At 41.1% G+C, this 14,658-nt stretch overlaps 1 long non-coding RNA gene and 2 pseudogenes across 1 annotated transcript; all 3 read right to left on the minus strand.

Annotated features, from left to right (window-relative positions):
• Positions 1-14,658, minus strand: part of LOC110054725 (uncharacterized) — a 534,050-nt pseudogene that overhangs the window by 247,521 nt on the left and 271,871 nt on the right.
• On the minus strand, positions 682-1,428 carry LOC149103359 (uncharacterized; annotated as a pseudogene).
• LOC149103360 (uncharacterized) lies at positions 2,751-4,783 on the minus strand. Its single transcript, XR_016201897.1, has 2 exons — positions 4,540-4,783; positions 2,751-3,095 (listed from the first exon to the last, which is right to left on the minus strand). It is a non-coding gene; the product is annotated as an uncharacterized LOC149103360 (long non-coding RNA).

Genomic DNA, 14,658 nt, shown 5'->3' on the forward strand with positions numbered 1-14,658 from the left:
TTATCCCGAAGAAAAAGAGGGCGCCGGTCAATAGGACCGTGCACACGTCCCACCCTGTAAACCAAGTAGAATGACCAATAAAAATTGTTTTTTGCTCTATTTTTCAGACTCCATGTCTCGATATCCCAACCCCCTATGTATATGGTGCAAGGAAGGATACACTTTCAAACACAGTATCAGAGACTACCTCCTGACGCCCTGTTGCGACCAATTCTTTCACGGAACCTGTAAAGCCCTCCACACTGAGCAGTTGAAACCCTCCCAAAGACTCTGCCCTCATTGCAAAACCGTGAATTTCGGACTACCTACCGATGACAGCCCCAAAACCAAGTCCTAAAGAGGTAAGCGCTTCAATGGTCTAATGGTTCGATTCCTGGTCGGGGCATTAAAATTTTTTTTCTTTTTTCCCTATAGAGACCCCTAGCCTGTAAAATCTATTTGGACGCACCCCACCCCGACGAAGATGTCATGCTTCTCTTCCTCACCCAACACTTTCCCTACCCCTGGTACGTGCGAAGAGACCTCTCCAAAGTCTGGCCCTTCGGACACTTGTTCGAATCCTCCTCAGGCTTTCACGGAGAATTTCTCACCCCACAGACCATGATGCTATCCCTCGTGCACCTGGGAACCAATGACGTGCAAGCACTCAAGATGATGCAAAAAATCACGCACCAAACCATGTACATTCTCTCGTTAAAGGATCTTTATTAGTTACAGGCATGAATAAAAATTTTTTTTTCACTCTGAAGTTGATTGTGGTGCAATTTCTTTGATAAATGCTTGGTACGCCAACTCGTCTCGGTCGTCCCAACTGCTCTTCCACGCTTCCCATCCGGCCTCAAATCCATCCGGCAACTTCTCCAAACACAGTGGGTCTTTAAACGATCTGGTCTGGTCAGCAAGCATCTTCTCAGACAGGAGTTTTCGGAACCTCATCACCTCATCCGCCAGCTTCGTCACCTCTTTCCTCAGAACGACATCCATGGCGTGAGAAACGGCGTTTTTCATTCTTTCCAAGAATACCGTCATGTACGACATCCATCACCTTCGCCGCAAATTCTTCTCTCGTCATGCCGTCTGGAAACTCCTCTTCAGGAACACTCTTCACCTCCACCTTCGTCTTGCTCTCCTTTGAAGACATCTTCTTGTCGATCTCAAAACAACAATGCCAAACACGCCAACTCGACACCTTTTTATTCACACATCCGAACCTCGATTTCAGGCATTGGCTCATTTGATCACGCACGTGACAACCTCGATTTCATGTTGCCCTTATTTGGGCATGCGCGAGCTGTGACGTCACGGGCGCCATGTTTTGCTACCAAAGGCGCCATCTTGGATTTTAAAATTTAAGAGAATGTATGGGAAAATCTTGGTCACGTGGTATGATCCCTGGCTCCTGATTGGTTACTGCCCCAACGAGCGCTATTGACTACTGATGTTTATTTGTCATTTGGTAGTGACTACATGATATTGTTCATCAGTGGTAATTAAATATTTGGTGATTTCCACCATATCGAAATTGTGCATTATGTGGCTTCATGTTCTATTTTCTGGTACAGGGTGTAACATAGAAGGACACATGGTAGAGCTGGTGTATAATTTTGCTAATAACATAAAAGTGCAATTGAATTTGACCTCATTAAGAATTTTCTACATTGTATGATCTTATAGATTCCCAATTGTTTTGAACTATTTTGAAATATTTATTCAAATATTCATCACCAGAGAAAAACTGGAAGTAGCTGAATTTTCTCATATTAGATGCTGGACAAAATTTTTGGACCTTTGATATACATTATTTATTCTGGCTTTAGCAATAATCACATCGTGTAAGGCCATCTCTAAGCATTAGCCAATTCATATATAATATATTTATCATAAATTGTTCAATATTCTTTAGCATCTCCTTCCACCATTCTATGTCCAAGGCATTTTGCTCATTAAAAATTTGCAGTTACTTTCAATTTATAGCCAGGACATTCCAAAGTCTGTTCACAACAAAGAGTAGTTGTTGTACATTGTACATCATAAACTGAAGTTCATATGACTCTTGTTTACTTTTAAACCAGTGTCAAACATTTTGCATATTGATTTTGTAAGGCAATCTTTCAGGGTCTCACTATCCATAACAATGACATTCCTAGCTTAAATTATTTCATGGAGATTGCCCTTACTTGGGTCTGTATCCTCAGTCCAGCTGGGGGACCCTGGGGAGGCCCCCAAAATTTCCCTTTTCTCTTGAACAAAAAAAAAAGCATTTTGTTACTTGCACCTTCGTCGATCCCTGTTGATGCATTATTTCAGTGTACTTGTTCATTACTAGTTGCTAGTTTTCTAGGCCATCTTTCATGGCATGTGACTGATAGTCTTTGTTACACTGTAGTACACGTCACTGATAATTTTATTGGTGATTTGACTGATGAATCAGCTTTGTGATTGCGTCCTACCCTGTAACGCAATGATGCTGTCACTGTACTGAACCCTTGCTTATACCATTCTTGGCGAGTAGATCGTGGTCTTGTTTGATACTCTGATTAGCATCTTTTGAGCTTTTAAAAGGATTTCCCTTTATTCTCTAACACCGATTGTTAATTTATGAAGAGAGATTGGATGTTCTCAAACTTGAGAAGACTGAAGTGGTCAGTGAAAATGAATCAGCCGTAGGAAATTTTTTAAAGTGTTTTGTTGCAATATTCCCGATATCCGACACAATTTTAAAATTTACTTCCGTATGTTCTTTCGATCTCTTGCTGTAGCTTTAGTAAAGCATTCTTCGGGTCAGGGTCGTAAACTTTTACAATTTTCATTTCATTCAGATTCTTTTTCCTAAACCGACCATGAACAAAGTTCTTTTAGGCAATAAAAATGGTGAGAACAGGTTGTTTTTGCGTATATTAGAGATCGAGACAATCGAAGGATGGAAAACATACCCGTCTAAAAGTTCCTTTATTTTGCCCCTTTGATTTATACGGCGACTTTTAAGCCAGAATTTCGATTGGCTGAGTGTCAAGTTTTCAATGTTCTTCGCTCACACTGACGCCGGGAATATCATCAGAAGAGAGATTGGCCTTTCTTCTTCGTTCGCCATGTTGCTTTAAGGTTACAGTATACCTTCGGGTCGACAATTTCCTTCAAATTTGGATTTTTGGGTCAAAATAGTGGTCGAAGAATAATCTCTAATTTCTGAAAAAAAATTTTGAAAAAGGCTAAATATTGGCGGAGAAATGGCGGTTTTACGTTTTCACCGGAAGTAAAAGTTTACCTCTTGATTGACAGCCCTATGGCGCGTATGCAATCAACCGAGACGATTTTCGCGGGAATTACCTATATGGATGTCACGAATTGACTACTCAGTTGATCTGCATTGTTGTTCTGACTACCCAGCATTTTTGATATTAGGCGTGTCTCTATTAAGTTATAAGTAAACATAGACCACGTTTAAACCATGGACCGGTTCGAAAAGCGAAAACAGCGAAGAACGAATGAAAATACATCAGTGAGTGAAGAAGCGAAAGTTCGCCACGCGGATGAAGCTATAGTTATCGTATAAGGCGGGCAAATATTCGTGGTAAGAGAAAAGAAAGGTTCTGCAAAAATTTCGGAACTTGACAGCAATAACAGGGATGCTGACAGAGACTCTTCTGATGAGTCCGATATCGACGAATCGTCGGACTCATTGAGACCATTTGAAATATTATCCATGCACAGTTGCCCACACACAGTTGCTCTTCGCGCTGTCTTTTGTTTGTTTCCTTCGCTCAGCCACTCTAGCGTTCGTATCCTTTTTAGTCTTCCCCATTTTGCCAGACCAGCTTCAAGAAAAACCGAGCTACAGAAAAATTATCCCTATGCCTTCGGTTCCTTGAGCGCATTGCGAAACACAAGAGTTTTTTAGAGATTTGCGCGTAAATTTCACCAGGAGGTTAACGGTAGTAACGTTACCCTGCACTGATTGGCTTAGTTATCTGAGAACCCAGTTGAAGGCGTTTGTGGGCGGAGTTTGTTTGCGAAGCAGAAAATTTTTCTTAGCGCTGTTTTCTCGAATAAATTTTTTCACTTGAAGCAGACACTTTAAAGAGTTATAACTCAAAGGGAATTTGTTCAATTGCTCTTAAATTTGGACAGTGGCTAGTTTAACATATAAACTACAAAAACGTGTCTGGGAATTGTTAATTTCGAAATAATTTTTCTTCGAGAGCGATTTTTGTACGATCACTCCACATTTTTTTAATCCTATTTCGAAAATGTTCTGTAACTTTTTACTGCAATCGAATACGCCAAAACGCAGCCACGTTTTCAAAGCGCTTTGGGCCCTGAAACCGAGGAAAAAATTAAATTGGCGAAAAACGAAATTCGCTTTGACTTGTAGCTTTCGAAAGGTGATCGGGCGCTCGCATTTAGTGGTCGTGAAAAATTCGACAATTCACTTTCTTTCAAAATTCTTGGTAATTTGATATAGGGGTTTAGGTATCTACAGCTTAAACTGCACGCGCTACATCGCTTGCGCGCGAGACACCCCTGAAGGTATACTGTAACCTTAATTACCGCGAGGGCTATTAAGCCTCGTTTCGGTGCAACTTCCGGTTTTTTCTGGAATAGGTGTATTGCGCCTTCCTGACGTCATATATCCGCGCGGATTCACGCACATGTCAGGGGCTCTCGCGTGGATGTTGTCACGTTGCGTGATCAAATGGTGAGAGTTGAGAGATTCTCTTGCGTATTTTTCACAGCGATGGCAGGGAATAAGGCAGGGAATACGAACCAGGGCGCTTATATGTAGTTTGATGCTCTGAGCTAACGGAAAAGGTGGGTTTTCAGGGTCGAAAACAAGACTTCAATCTCGCGCTGGGAATGAATAATAAGATCTGCTCACGCTAGTTGTAAGCTTACGCGTATGCTTAAGAATATAGCAAGAAAACTCTCTACTCTGGTATCGAGTTAATTTGTGAGTTTCTCAGACAATGTTTAATCATAATCAAAACCTGTTTTGATGGTTTCGTATTGTCTCTGCTTGTTTGGTGAGTTCGCAAAAGTTTTTGAAAGGAAAGTCTGACGCGTACAATTATTTCATTTGCATAGTGCATGCAGCTCGTGCACTTTCAAGTCCGAGTCGGTGTTTTCAATTGTCAACAAATCTTGACAAAGATTTCTTTCGTTATCTTTTGTGCTGAGATGCTGCAACAAATTTCAAGAATGCCAAAAAGGCTACTAACATCATGTGTGTTTCTTCAACATAAGCATAGTGAAGTTTTACACTGCGAAAATGAAAATAGACAAGGAGTTTTGATAACTCGATCATCAAAATCGAAATCGTTATTCCAAGTTGATTAAAGAAAGCGTCATCGTAACTTTGCTGATTGTTTCTGCTTTATTCACATATTTTCAGCTTAGCTTTTAATATGTTCTCAAACATTTATCAATCTTAAACATATTTAAAAACTATAGAGCTATTGTTTGAGTTCGATGCACGCTTTCACACGAAAGTGCGGCGGAAGTACAATTTGTCATGTTTACTGACTGTACAAAACACGCATCGGCGGGCGCTCTCATTCATGGACAACAGAGAATCTACTGGATTTTTACACGAATAAAACTGAGCAGTATCTACGGACGGAGTTATTAAGCCTCGATGAAACATCAAGCGTTGCTTACAGTTCATTAGCGAAACTCAAACTAGCAATTATTTTGTTTTACTTTTCGGTCGCGATAGACTGACAAATTCCTCGCAAGCGTGTGGCAAGAGGAGCTAGGAAACTATGAAATCGTGAAGCTCTGCTATATCTAAATATATCCAGCTAGTTTTTTGCTGTGTAATGGAAAAGCTGTTAATCTTCAACATATGTGAAATTAAAGTGGAGTAATGTACAGCTCATGTAAAAGAAGCATCCGTCGGAACACAACTTGGTCAGCGATATATATAAGCTTACAGCGGAACATACCTAAATTCGACACTGTCTTACTTCACTCAAACTGGAGCAGCTTACGACGAAAATACTTAAGCAAAATTCCAACAGACGTGAACGCGTTGAGTTGTGGGCCAAAAACATGAAAAATTCCGGGAATTTCGGACGCCATTTCCTCCGCGCGACATCCGCAAAAATCCTCGCAGCATGTACGCGCGTGTGCCGCAGGCGATGGCGCAATTTGTTCTAAAAATAGAATTATTGTCCCATATCATAGGGACATTCTGTCATCGAATGGCCGATTTTAAACATTTGCAAAACTTGTGTTGTTCCAACTTTTGGTTCTTATTGTTCGTGATTCGGTGATAACACTAAGTGCAATAGCCTATAATGTTGGAAACAACCTGGATGAAGTATTGCTGGCCACAGTTTGCACTGGGTACAACGAGAACATGTTTAACAGAAGCCGTTTTTTTTCTAAAAGTGAACACAGTTGTGTGGTGTTTGCGGGACAAACAGAGACTGGATTTGACAACACAACGTTTTAATCCGCCATTTTAGATGGTCTCTTCTATTCAAGCACATGGTCACTTCCAAATAAGGAAATACCACATATGGACATACACTACATCCCTCCCTAACTTAATAAAGAGCTCCACAAAGTCTAATAAAAAAAACATCTGAACTAATCTTGGCTCTTTCAGTTCAATGTCTCAAAACAAATGAATAAAATGTCGACAATTGATACACGATAAACAGTCTTTAGAGTTCAGTCACTTTTGGCAAATAAAGTCCTTCATCCACTTAGGGCTCTCTCTTTTTCTGACTGGACGACTATCTGGCTTTTCTGGAACTGCAGAAGGTACAGTTTGTCTTTGGGAATCCGGCTGAAGTCCATCCATCGAATCTTGCTCGAAACTAGCTCCTTCTTTGGGTGAGTCAGTTGTTTTTGACGGAGCCGGGGGCTCAGTTCCTGAAGCACCTGGGTCTACAAACTTCTTCATGTGACCAGTATTCCTCATTTTACTTTGGCCAGAAGAATTCTCAATGATAACTGCATTTCCATTCTTCTCTACTACTCGATACGGCTCGAGCTCAAATGTTGGTGACAACTTGTTCTCGCGGTTCTGACGTAGCAGGATCATGTCGCCCTCTGCAATATCACTTGTTGTGGCATGTCTCTTTGAGTCAGCATACTCTTTCTCTCTTAGCTTCCTGCGAGCATACCTTTCTCTGAGAAGAATTTGCCACTCTGCTTCAGTAGCCTGATCACGAGAAGGTTTAACCTGTGGCAACTTATCTCTTAACTTTCTGCCCACAAGGAGCTCAGCTGGAGATAGTGAAGTGACTGTATGGGGAGTGCTGCGATACTGGAAAAGAAAGTCTTGTACTTCTCTCTTCCAATCTTTGCCTTGTAGTTGTACTATTCGGATTGCCTTCAGGAGGGTTTTGTTGAGCCTCTCTACTTCGCCATCACTTTGAGGCCAATACGGGATGCCCTTCTTGTGATCAATCGATAAGTACTCGAGGAATCCTTCAAATTCTCGTGAAGCAAACGGTGGACCATTATCACTTCTGAGGGTTTCAGGCAAACCATGAGTGCAAAACATGCTCTCCATGCATTTGATCACATTTCCTGCATCTGTCTTGGTCAGAAAAGCTATTTCTGGCCACTTAGAATAATAGTCAACTACAACGAGCAAGTGTCCCTTCTTTGGAATCTCTAGTAAGTCCACAGCAATTTCACTCCATGGGCCTTGAGGCAGTGGTGTTGACCTTATTGGTTCTGGCTTTGGTCTGGGTCCAACCAGCTGGCATGGGTAGCAGGCTCGGATTAACTTTTCAACTTGTTTGTCAAGGTCTGGCCACCATACTTTCTCTCTTAATCGAGATTTCGTTCGCACCATCCCTTGGTGACCCTCATGAGCCAGTTGAATGGTCTGGTTCCCCAACTTTTCTGGAATGACAACTTTGTTTCCTCTCATAACCAGCTGTCCCATTATCCAGAGTTCATTTCTAACAGCTTTTTAGGTTGTTCCTTGGAGTTTCGACCAATCACCAGAAGTTATGGCATGGCGAACCAGTTGCAGGGTAGGGTCTCGCTCTGATTCTCTCTCAACTTGGCGGGGTGCTAATGCTGCAGGTATGGCATCAGCAACTATGCTGCGTGCATATTCTTCTGTCTGCTTGATGGCTGCATCAGGAGTACTATCTACTGGCAATCTGCTCAATGCGTCAGCGGCGTTTTCTCTGCCAGGGATGTGTCTGATGCTAAACTTGAACTGCTGCATGTATAACAACCATCTTTCAATTCTGGCTGAAGGTGGTTTTGAATGTGGACCAAACACAGTGACCAGCGGCTTATGGTCAGTGCAAATTTCGAACTCATTTCCATGGATGTACAGGAAGAACTTCTCACAGCCCCACTTCACCGCCAGTGCCTCCCTCTCAAACTGAGAATATCTGCTCTCGGGTGGAGTTAGTTTTCGGCTAGCATAGTGTACAGGTCTGTACAGGCCATCAGCTTGCTTTTGTTCCAAGACAGCTCCGATACCTACTGGTGAGGCGTCTGTGGTGACACGGGTCTCCGCTCCTTGTTTGAAGAATGCCATGACTGGTGCCTGCGTCAGCTGCATTTTGACTGCTTGGAAAGCCTTCTCTTCAGCAGTGCCCCATTTCCATTTGGCATGTGATTTGGTTAGATCCCACAGTGGGCTGGCAATGATCGCGAAGCTTGGAATGAACCTTGAACAATATTGTGCCAAACCAAGGAAGCTTCGCAGCTCTGACTGGTCCTTTGGTCTTGGTGCTTGCACAATGGCTTCAACTTTGTCACCAGATACTTGTAATCCCTCGTCAGTTAACACGTTACCAAGGTACTCCATGCTATTCACGCCGATCTGGCACTTTTCATAATTCAGTGTTAAGCCACTCTCTTCTAATTTCTTCATGACTTGATTCAACCTTTCGTCATGTTCTTCTTCAGAAGCGCCAACTACACGGATATCATCATGAATATTGTGAGCGCCAGGGCAATCTTTGAGTATCTGCCAGATGATGTGTTGGAACTTCTCAGTGGCCATATTGACACCAAATATCAGACGTTTGTAGCGGTAAAGACCATTAGGTCCTGCAAAAGTGGTAATGTCTCTTGACTCTGGAGCAAGTTCTACTTGGTGAAATGCCATGTTCAAATCTAACTTGGAGAACACTTTTGCCCCTGAAATTTCTTGCAGTGTCTCTTCAATGGTAGGCACAGGGTGTTTTTCTCTTAATATCGCTCGATTGGCTTGTCTCATATCTAAACATATGCGAACATCACCATTTGGCTTTTCGACACTAACAAGGGGGTTAATCCAACTTGTTGGACCGTTCACTTTCTCTATCACATCAAGCTTCTCAAGTTCCTCTAGTTTGTCAACAACCTTTTGTTTCCTGCTGAACGGAATTCTTCGCATAGCTTGAGCAACTGGGGTGACACTTTCATCTACATGCAGTTTTAATTGGAAATTTCTCAATTTTCCAAGACCAGTAAACACTTGAGGGTACTTTGCCCTAAGGGCAGCCTTCTTATCAGTAACATCTTTGAGTTGACAAGCGTTCACAGAAACACCCACTTTCAAGACACCTAATTCTTCAGAAGAGCTCCTGCCCAGCAATGTGTCTGCGGAGCCTGGCATTACGAAGAACTCAGCTTTCAACGACGTTTGTGTATTAGGTACACTAATGTTCAACATGCATTTTCCTCTAAGCTTTAACGGCTGCTGAGATGCATAAGCATAAACTTTCCTGTCAGTCTCTAACAACTCTAGCTTTCCATTGGACACTTTATCAAACACTTGCTCAGACATTAAGTTGCAGGTAGCACCTGAGTCTATGATGACATTGACAGGTTCACTTTCAATCATAAGAGGTAAAGTGTTTGACTCACCAGCTGAGGTGCTAAAGACATAGAATCCATCATCTTTACTGACTTCGCTTCCTTCCACGCCATCTTGGTCAGGCTGGTCGCCTATGGTTCGTACGCCTTCTCGTTTTCTTCCAGATTTGCCTCTTCCTTTGCCATGTTTATCCTGTTTCGTGTGACAACAGACCTCCATGTGCCCACGTTTTCCACATTTGCTGCAAGTATGGTTACGAGAAACTTTACAATCTTTCGCCATGTGACCTGTCTTATCGCATCTCCAACATTTGCCTTGCCATGGCTGCTTGCTCTTCGCTCCTTTATCGCCCTTACTTCGGTCTTCCCAGGTACGATTCACAGTTTCTTCGCTTACGAGAACCAAGGCATCCTTATGGTGATAGGTGCTCACGATTTCCAGAAGTCTGGTCAGACTAAGGTTTTCTTCGCGGTAGAATTTGCCCTTCAGTTCCTTATTCGTGATATGCGAAATCACAATATCTCTCACCTGGTTATCTTCTTCTTCACCATAGTCACAGTGTTCCGCTAAACTTTTCAAACGCGTAACGAAGTTGTTGATCTTTTCGCCCGGATTCGGCTGGCTGGCAAGCAGTTTTTGTCTCGCTAGAGGTACGTTCTTCTTCACTTTGAAATGGTCCGAGAGACACTTCATCGCTTTATCGAACTCTTTGTTGTCTCCTCGCACTTCAGCTGAATACGTTTTGAAAATTTCACGGACTCCAGGTCCTGCGAGATGTAGAAGTAGAGCTCGCTTTTGCACTTTGTCTTCAACCCCCGAAGCTGCCACAAATAGTTCGAACTCAGCTTTCCACTTGTCCCAGCGTTGAGCCAGTGTGGCTGGTTCCCCAATGCAGTCGAAGGGAGATATGCACGGTAATCCACTTAATGTGACCGCCATCCTCGTCGCCAAAATGTGGTGTTTGCGGAACAAACAGAGACTGGATTTGACAACACAACGTTTTAATCCGCCATTTTAGATGGTCTCTTCTATTCAAGCACATGGTCACTTCCAAATAAGGAAATACCATATATGGACATACACTACAAGTTGAAGCTCTGTATCCACGTGAGTGTGGTGGAAAATCGTACACTCAAGGTTAGTATCCTATTTCCTTATCTCTTGTTGAATACTTTTCTTTCTCTGTAAGAAATAATCTATGTTGAGAGCTAGAGTTCATTGTAAATGCGTGCTTTGGGGATATCAGATTTCCCCGAAAAGATCAACAAAGGGGTGAAGCAGTCCAGATGAGACTTTCCTTCAGTCATCCAGTGGTTAATTGTATATTCCTCTGTATTGTCTGAACTGCAATGCCGACTTGGGGATCAACTTCTTTGGGCAGTTCAAACAGAGGGAATTGGCCTGTTTAGGGTTAGCTCCCAATGGAATAGTATGGTATATCCTTACCTCTTAACTTTACCCCCGCTTTTGACAGGTACCCACTTCTACTGTGACCCGGAGGGGGGTGGAGGTACTCCCTTATATGCACAATATAGGTATGTGTGGCCCCAAAGGGTATGGTTTTTCAGCCATTTTGGTCATAAATAGGGCATCGATTTTGGCCACTTTGGTCTTAAATAGGGTATGGGTTTTGTACTCTAGTCTTGAATTGGGTAATGTTGTTTGGAAGAAGCTACTTTTTCATCATTATTGACACGACCATAAACAAAAGGCCTTCAAAAAATATGTTTAGGGCAACTGTGTCAGTGGCAACGGTTGCAAATAGGTTGTCAAATTTTTGGTCTGGTCATAACTAGGCTAGGGAAAATTGCAGATTTTGGTGATCAATAGAGTAAGGGTTTTGGGAAGCGGGCCGCACACCCCCACCAAATTTTTCTGGGAGTACTCCCCCCCCCCCACTCCCAGGTACTGTAAAGTGGTACATAAATAAATGCTGGACTGAATTCAAATTTTATCTTGTAATAAGCTTTAACCTGTATACTATTACCTATTAATAATAAAATAGAGAACATCTTCTCTCTTTCTATTCAACAATAATTGGACTATGAGGTGAAGAATTCTTTGAGGTGATAGTTTGAGGCTGTATCAACCTTATTATCACCTGATGGGAATCTTGAGCTTGCAATCCAATAATATTGTTAAGTAGAATTGTATGATTTACCATTGTTTCTCTATCAAACTTCATACTTGGGTGCAATCGTACAATCTGAAATTCTCATACTTGTAGGACTTCATAATTAGTTAATTCAACTATTTTGAGATTTTGAAGTCATGTTCTATATCAAATTAACTCAATAAGAGATTCTGTGCGAACACAGGCCACTGGTGGTTGTCTACACAGTTTTTTTTAGTTCTTCCAAAGATCTGTTTACAACACCTCATCCTCTGTTAATCTGGTGGGGATGCAATGTAGCTCTATAGCAACAGGACGTTTGCTCATTATTTGATCAATGTTTAAATGGCATCTACCTTCCATCTCGAAGAAAAAATGAAAAATGGCTGTCTCATATGCATGCATCAAATAATTCACAAAGGTCAGTTGTGATTGCTCCATTGTGGGTGGACTGAAAATTCTAGCTTGGTTTGATCTTAAAGTGATTGTTTGCCATTAATTTCCCCATGCATTCGGCTGAATTTGACCCTGCATGATTATTCAATTATTGATTATTGAATAATCAAATGTGCATATATCCCTCTGTTTGAGTTTCCCTCAATCATTCAATTACAGTGTTTTGGCGAGTTAATTTTCTCTTCTTTGAAAATTGATATTTCTGCTTGAAATTTTAAATCTAGGCATCACCTGACACTCGTCATGCCAAGGGTTGCCCTGGTTAGCCAAGCCATAGTGTTTAAATAAAGAAAAGTTGTCCTGCCTGCCAGGGTACCAAGGCATGACACGAGCCAACGCGAGACAACTCACCCACCCCTGTTGTCTTGCTGGCGAGATGGGTACTTGATCCTAATTAATGTAAATGGCTGATTGAATTTGTCAAAGAAATAAGTGAAAAGTTAGCTTGGCCAGGGTAACTCAAGAGAAGGGTTGCTTGGGTACCCAGGACCATATAAATGGGCCCTAAGGGCCATTCTATTTTATTTCCACACTCTCTCTTCCTCTGTTAACAAGAGCTTTAGAAAGGGCTACGAAACTGTTATTTCTGCACTTTTATCTTTTCTGGTAGGTGGTAAATTTTGACTTATTTTGTGAGTGTGGCTTGAGGGAGGAGGAGTCTGGCAGGAGGGGGGGTGGGTTGGATAGAAAATGGAATATCTCTTGTCAGCTCTGGGTCCAAGTTGTGTGTTGTCTAACTGATTATGCAAACTATACTTCCAAAATCTTTTATTTATGAGTAGGTGTTTGAGAGGATCATATTATATGATGAAATTTGCAGATGTCCTCCATAATATGAGCTTAACAGTTTTGTTACCATGGCAACATATTAGGTTTCAACCTTCTCTGATATGAGCTTTTCTGGCCACCTTTCACTTTCTATTTTGATATTTGCCAATGGTGTCTCATCTGCATGATGATCCAGCAAGCATATTAATATGTAAGGTCGAAGTTGTGGCCTCAGGTTAGAGGGGACTGGAAAAGAGTGAGTTGCCATGGAAAAATACAGGCTGTATATAATTTTAATAGCCATAGGTGTGCTTCCAGTAGAACTATAAGCCTACCATCTTGATGTAATATTGGGTTGAGTGTATGACATCATCTGTCACCTCATTTACATATGTTACACATTTTTTAAATTTAAATATCTTTAGAACTGATGCAGATATTTGCAAAAGGTTAACAGCATTTTTAATCTTTTGTGGAATTCTATGTGATACACTTACAAATTCTGACTCAAGGGGTAAAAGTTTAATGAGAGAAGCACGTTAAAGCATTGAGTTGTATTTATGCTGTTGGCAAAATTTTACTGTAAGGCATTGAAGAGAATTTTGGAGGGGAATTTGGTGTGGTTATTGAATTGACAGAGGTTAGTTTTGTTATTGCTGTTGTCATTATCTTCTATATTTTTTAGGCAGAGTGGTTGTTGGCGAAAGCAAAACTGGCAATGTCCTTACTGACCTGTGTTTAGATGTTTTTAGGTTTTTGTCTCTGACAATGAAGTTCAATTTAAGTAGTTACACTGTCTTTACAATAGAACATATGGATATTAATAGTACAGTTATTTTACCAAAATTACAGTAATTTTATGGCTCAATTTCTACCTCTGCTTTAACTTGTTTACACCAGTTTATTTTTTTAAACCAATTTAATTTAATCAAAGGGGAAGGGGGAATCTGAGAGCAATAATAAATTAGACCAACAAAATTAATATAAATAAATTTGCTATGATTGCTCTAATGACCTAGTGGAGATGAGGTGGACCAAAAGGTCACAGATCTGATGTTTGAATCTAGATCTGTCTGTACAAAATAAAAAAAAAGATTGTATTGTAATATGGGAGTATTATGGTAAGTTATGTTGGGGGGTTGATATGGGATCCTGGCTGTACTGTTGTAGGGTGGGAATAGGGACTGAAGGGGTGGGTGGTGTGGAACCACTCTGAAAGTGAAAACAAACTGGTTTGAGGAATTTACAGCAGAGGTAAAAATTATACATTGCATCTTGCTTTTCATAGGTGGTAAATGAGCAAATACCCACAAGAGAAATACAAACAAGAGAAGCACTCTATTTCTCTTCTTAATCAGTGTTCTTCTGAATTCCTCTTGTTAGACTAAATTATTTTTTCTGTTGAGATAACATTTTTACACTGGACTTTTCCTCTGAAACCCTTGCTAACAAAATAATCATTACTAACAAAAATCATACTTTTACGATAACTGTAGAAATTGTTGTGCACTCATTAGCTAATTTTCGTCGTCAA

The sequence above is a fragment of the Orbicella faveolata genome, unplaced genomic scaffold (genome assembly GCF_042242905.1).
Source record: "Orbicella faveolata isolate gen_17 unplaced genomic scaffold, um_ofav_v1 contig_35, whole genome shotgun sequence".
Lineage (NCBI taxonomy): Eukaryota > Metazoa > Cnidaria > Anthozoa > Scleractinia > Merulinidae > Orbicella > Orbicella faveolata.